Source organism: Eurosta solidaginis, chromosome 1, assembly GCF_040869045.1.
Source record: "Eurosta solidaginis isolate ZX-2024a chromosome 1, ASM4086904v1, whole genome shotgun sequence".
Classification (NCBI taxonomy): Eukaryota; Metazoa; Arthropoda; class Insecta; order Diptera; family Tephritidae; genus Eurosta; species Eurosta solidaginis.
In genome coordinates this window covers 317,215,964-317,222,809 of record NC_090319.1, presented here as the reverse complement: position 1 = coordinate 317,222,809, position 6,846 = coordinate 317,215,964, and the positions used below count along the sequence as shown (strand labels likewise).

At 41.3% G+C, this 6,846-nt stretch overlaps 1 pseudogene; it reads right to left on the bottom strand.

The window, feature by feature from the left end:
* Positions 1-583: 583 nt before the first annotated feature.
* The window catches only part of LOC137240836 (uncharacterized), a 59,667-nt pseudogene continuing 53,404 nt past the window's right edge, over positions 584-6,846 (bottom strand).

Below are 6,846 nucleotides of genomic sequence, written 5' to 3'. Positions count from 1 at the left end.
AACTCTTACTTATGAAGAATCAACATGTAATGTTTATCTACATGTAATGTGAAACCAACGCCTCTAACACCCAAGTTTCTTTGGTCCAACCCTATTGAAACTAAAAGTTTTTTTGGCTCTCCGTTAGAAGATAGACACTGTAGTAGCCAAAGACAATAAAGCTTTTTGGAGGTGTTGAGTTTTAGCGTATAGTCTATTTGCCAAAATGAGACACCACTTTTTGCGATTACTGCTGATAGATAAGTAAACGATAGAAATGCCACTTCTATTGCGCATGCGCAGCACCCAAACGATTTGTTACGCAGCGCTAACAATGCGTTAGTACTGCCTTTTGCTCTTGGACCTACTCAAAGTTCGCATTTACGCTTTTCAGCAAATTTCCGCACATACAAAAATTCTTTCTAGCAGTTATACAGGCACACATTGGATACATGTAGGGAGCTATTGACAGACTTTAGTGGGGATGCGAGATCCTGCTGTGAGCAGTGTCCAGCAATGAAGGTGCAACTGTTATGTATGTATGTATGTAAGTGGCTACTGCTGCAACAAAAAAAAAATTCAAATGTACTTGCATGTCGTTGCTCTATTGTGTTGTTATTGTTATTGGTGCTGCCATCAATGTGGTGAGACAATGAATTTGCTCACATTGACGGTGTTTGTGGCTTTTTATGGAGTTAATTGGATTGCACTCACCATAAGCCATTTGTCCATTTTACTCATTCGCCCATCACCTATGTTTAGATGTTTGGATGTGCGCATGCAATTGCGTGTGTGTATATGTATAAAAACTCTTGCGCATGCGTGGATCTCTTATGCGTCGCATCTTTGTTGATTGTGGAAATTGCTTCCATCTATTTGATTGAAATAATCGTTAAAGAATTGATAGTTGACCAATAAACTCGAAATTCGTTGAGCTTCCGTTTATTGCAGATAGAAAAAAGCGGCAACAGCGCAATAAAAAATGGAGGAGACAAAAAAAAAAAAAAAGAAAGACGAATCAAAATCAGTTGATGCAGTGTCATGAAAAATTTGTTCTTTATGTTGTGAAATGCGGATAATGTCTTAATTTGGGCTTCCTCTTCTTGTCCATTTGTGGAGTGTGTTGGCATAATTTGTTTTGTGATCTTGTAACCAATAAATTGTGCTAATCGTTTTTAACTTTTAATTGTCGCAGAAGAAACTGTCAACTTAGAAATATGAGGCTTTGGCCATATACAGCGGGGATTCACTTCTGTCACCTTCGACCTAAGTAGGCAATTGGAAAGAAAAGTCCTGTCACAATGAATAATAATAACGCCATTTAAGTGCGTTTTTGCCTCGCAGTATGATTCTGAATCTAGGACGGTGACGAAAATATATGAAATTCGAGCGAAAAGTTGCCGGAAGATTTATGATCTTTGTATCGCATATGGAATTGAATTTCATGCTGAACTGAATCAGCCCAAAAGCTTTAGAGGAAAGGAGAGACCTCCGCCGATGCTGAAAACAATGGAGAGGAAGACTAAATATCCCTTGGTGCTCGTGATTGGCTTCAATTATCGTTAAGAATGAATGACTGGCTTACTTTGCTATGGAATAGCCGATACTTGGCGCGATTAACCCCCGAGGAGGCTAAGGCCTAGCTTCTCATACGATTTACGTCGTGCTCCTTTTAAATTTTTCCTACAAATTGGCGTGACGGGACCTATGACTTTTAACCCATTGATCCGAGGATGAACAAAGCACATACCTTTAATGTGTGAAATAACCCTAGAATTTTGTACCAAACGACTTGTTACGCAGCGCTACTCATGTGACTACTTGACCGCTGAAGATGGAGGAATAGATGTAAGAAGTAGCGGTGTGACCAGTGATAGCGCATGTCTTTATAGTGTGGATGATGGGAAGCTCTTACCAAAAGGTTTGGGGTAATGCAGTAGCTCAGTAAAACACCTTTATGGTTTGTTGTGATGATAATTACCATCTGCGACAGTGGCTTCTAATAACTAACTGAACCGCTGCGTAGCAACGAAACATTTTCGGATAAGGCAAATATCGACCCCTAACTTTCCTCTGGGGATGCGTGTACGTTTATATGGATTTTTGCACCTTTTTATAGCAAAACCTGGATGGGTATGCGTTATACTGAGCCACAGAGCGAGGATTCACAGTGCTCTGTATACACTCTTATTCCCTTGAGAGATTTGCCTTAGTGTACCATAGTAGTTCGGTTCAGTGCTGGGCAACAACAGCCAAACAAAAGGATATAGGCATCTGGCAAGAGGTGGCGTTGGCTCAGTGCTTGTTAATCTGATCCGAGGCACATCTTTCTACGAACGAGCTGCAATTGTCCAGCGGTATTCGAAAGTCCTTATTCGTATCCATCTCCACTTCACATAAGTCTGCTCAGGTTAAGCGTTGGCATGTTTTGGATTGCATTCTGTCCACCGCGGTATAGCCTTGACTTCCGATTGGAAGATGCTGCAGTGGTGGCGCAGCCTAAACTTCTGGCTGACTCTGAGCTCTTGATAGAATACTACATGGTGGAGTGCATTGCACTACATAGACCATGATCGACAACCATATTGTGGCGGATATTTGGAGTTTCAATACATCTCTATGCTGCTAGTAAATAAACGCACAACTACATTAAAACAAGCAGCCACACATCTATGTAAACAGCAAAGCAAGGAGCGAAGAAGAAAGAGAAACAGTCACACATAGATGTAATCAGCTAAGAGCGAAGATGGCATTACTCACGCATTTTAATAATGATATATCTAAATAACTAATTATGAGATACGGAAACGAGAAGCAACTATTCGAGACGGCTGTTCGCGAAAAGTCAACACCCTACGAGAAATAGTTAGGCAAACGAGGCAACTGAGATTATAACACCAGCACAAGCTGAAGAATAATCAATCAGTTTGATTTTAACACGCCATAAGTGAAGTCTACGAGTAATTTAATTGTGAAATACTACCACCGTAGTAGTGTTGTAAATAAGGAACATTTTGCTATACTGGATATTTGAGTTATTTATTCGACAGTTCAGCGATAACAGAAAGTTAAGAATAAATACGAATTTCCCGAAATTCGTAAAAATATCATATGACCATTACACCACCCTGGCAAATATCAGGTACCGAACTCAGGGCAGTGTCGTGCTCTCCGATTTAAGAGAGGCATCAAAATGCTCCATAAAAACATCAACATTTTTATTGAACTAACAAAATGGTTCGAGTTAAAATAAACTCACTGTATAATCGGTTAATATATATGACGAGTAATTGGTTGCAAGAGAAGGTGCATACAAATGGCGCCTAGAGCGTTACATGAGTCTGGTCGCGCCGGGCGGGCACCACAGCATCTAACAAACCAACACCATCCTTGGAGAGCATTCGCCAGCGACCAAACAGCAGCAGTTCAGAATGACTGACGTTTTCCTATCTCTGTGCTCTATATAAAGTTCGCAAGCAGCTGCTTTCAAGTACAATGCCAAGGTATTTAATTCTTTTCAATGGTTAAGCTAGCTTACAATACTCAGACCATTTAGAAACCATACAGAGGTATCTCGCTGCAAAATTTTTAGCAAGTTTTCGCGAAATTTCCTCCGAGGGGGATTGTCAGGCCTCCAGCAGTGGGCGCCTCCCGAACCAGAAGAGCTGCTTTTGGCATATACTTCAAATTATAGGCCTAAGGGACAGTCAACGAATAAAAGCTGACGAGCTTCCCCCACAAGAAAAATATTAACAACCTTCTACCACAAATGAAAGGCTCTAATCGCTATTATTTACTTTATTGTATTGTATTAAAATCCGAATTGATTTGCTTTCAATTATCTGCAACATTCCGATGGATGCGTGTGCCAAAACGCTCGTACAAAGTAAACAAATAAAGATTATTCTTGAAGACAAACGAGCTAACATTACAAACACTTACATAAAATCTCGCACATGCATGTATGTATGAGCATATGTATGTATCAGAGCATATAGGACCCGCAAGAATAATTAGGCACATGATTGACATGTGGGATAAGGAGACATACGCTTGGAATGCAGCAGCAAATTATCGAAACTGCTACTGATCGACTTGCTGTGTTTTATTCTCCCCTACATATCCATACATACATACATATATAGACAATCCGATGATGGTATAGCAGTTGCCCTCAACGTTATTGTGGTCGTCGCCATTGTGGCAACCTGCTATCCATGCTGCTTGAAAGCTGTCTGCGCAAAGTTGTTTTACCGTTGTGTGATGGCAAGTGGAGATATCGTCCTCGTATTACTACCGCCGACACAGCGAAGAGTTTCTATACAAAAACAAACAAGGTATCTACCATCATCATCATTATCCGCCTTCTACTGAATATCGTCCTTTATCTTCTTTTACTTTTTTTCAGTTCGCTCTATCCATATCGCCATCTTGCTCCTTCTCCCATTAAGTTAAAACATCTACAGCATCGAACCTTTTGCGACTTGCATTATCAACGCTGTCGCCATCACACAATTTAGTCAAACGGCTAATCCAATCTCAATTTAATGCAATGTCACGCCACCCCAGCGGATCTTCCTCTTCCCCTCTGCGAAAATTGTTCCCATTTTTTTTAGTTAGCGATAGCGTGCCAGAGAGCTTTCAATCGCCATCGCATCAGTTTTACCATGAAGACAACGTGGATCATTTGCTGTTGGTTTGACTTGCGTGTGCGGGGTATGGACAGCATGAGAGGGAGGTTCGAATGCCCACAATATATTACGATTTCGATATCTTTTGGAGTTTAACTCAGGGTGCGATGCACAGATAGTACATTGTCTTTTGTTTGCTTTGTCGTCACTGCAGCTCATTCTACAAAACAAAAACAACACGAACAGTGGTGGAAACAATGGTAAATGTTGTAGAATAGAAATAAATTAGGACAATATTTTCGAATGGCACCAAAAGTATCACTACTTCAGGTCATTTTGATGTTGTCGCCTTGATTTGGTACGTTTACATATATGGATGGGTAGCTCCGACAGAAAACCAGAACTTTTCGTAGTAATAGGATGAGTGTGTTGCCTGCAGTTATGCTTATCACTGGAATACTTACCGCACCAAAACAAAAGCTCATCCAATCGGCATACATGTAAAGCCCCAGGCATGGTGCAAACTCGATAGAACAACAGAGTTAGACAGAATAAAATCCTGCAAGATTTGTGATATTAGTCTGCTGAACTATAACAATCCAGTTCTGTGGCTGGATAATAAGTTTCCCGCACAAGCGCAGAGAGGGGCTAGTGTAAGAAGATCAATATTCCAAACAGCGATTTGACTAATTGCATCAGACCTATTTGCTTACACTTTTGCTACGTTTTGTCAGCGCCCAGGGTCCCGTTTCACAGGGAAATACATTGGTCTACGGAAGTGGAGGAAGAAGGCGCCTCACTCCGTAGGACGACCACATGGAAAAATGATTTAAGTTCCTTTGGTGTTATCACTTGGCGCCGGTTAGCATAGCGAAGAAGCGCGACTTATTGGTGTGCCAAAAGCGCTTAAAAGATTAAGCAATAATTAAAGAAACAAGAAGAAATAAATAGAGATTACACCAAAGCCACGTTCGAAACCAAAAACCGTCGGGACCGTTTCTTACAAAATATAATTAGCTAGAAAAGGCTGGAATATAGTGAACGCAAGACGCCTTACGGGTGTCATCATAGGTCTTTGTGCTATTCCAGCGATACTCCGACGGCGGCGCATGACAATAAGCTCCCCCCGCAAAATCCGCTACGACGAGAAGGGACAGGTGTCGATTCATCACTTTCGCTGCCGATGTCCAGGACTGCAAACAAGGCGATTCAGATTTTCCGGCATACGGATTTTCGAGAGTCTGTCAAAGTTTTGGAAGGAGGATTTATGGCTCCTATTTTAGTTCACCATAGAAAGAGAGTGGTTCGTTGGGGACCACTAGGAAGTAATCTGTTTGGAGAAATTGGGGAAATGTGCAGCACAACGGCACTCATTGAGGTCATTCACAATGGACAAAGAAGTCTCCGAGTGCACACATGGGATGATCTCATGCATACTGCACCATCATCCAAGGAATATATTATTTTCACCGCAGCTATCAAAGTTCGAAGCTCTAAGTGGGTCGTCAGCCGATTTCTAGAACTCACTCACGATGGCATTGATGAAGTTTTTGATAAAAATTAACTGGGTGACATTCCTGCCAGCTGCCACGCTGATTTTTTTATCTCAAGCGGGTACTTGCGAATTGAACGTAGCTTCCAGTAATGGCTTTCGACTTGTGTTTGCCAAAAGCAGGGCTAACAACGCCTCTTCCCAAAGCTCTGGACTGAACTGCCTGGCGTTTTCTATCCATGGCTTGGAGTTTGCAGTACCACCTGATGTGGAGGAAAGCAAGAAATTGGTAGTGGAAGGTGAAAGTGGTCATAATCTTTGGAACATCTTGTACATAATTAGACAGAAAGAATAGAAACGAAATGCTAAACAAACAGTTTCTGTTGAATACTTAGAAAAAGGCTCTCGCAATCGCTCACAAATAATCGAGAAGTCCTATGCCGATAAATGGGGTTGGGGATGGGGAACTACGTTTTCAATGCCAACCACCCGAAACTCCCGTGCCTCTCTAACGCTGTTAAAACTATAGGTTTCCGTTGACTTCCATTGGAGGAGATTGATGTCAGTTTGTGAGTGCTTGCACCTATGGAAGTTCACTCTGTACGTTTGTTAGCTGGCCGACATTATAGGTATTTTAAATTCATTACGTTTCCACGTCACGTTACATATTATGATCCACACAATCACTTTTACAAATTACAAACCAATCCTTTTATTGTTATTCATACTAATATCCGTTGATCG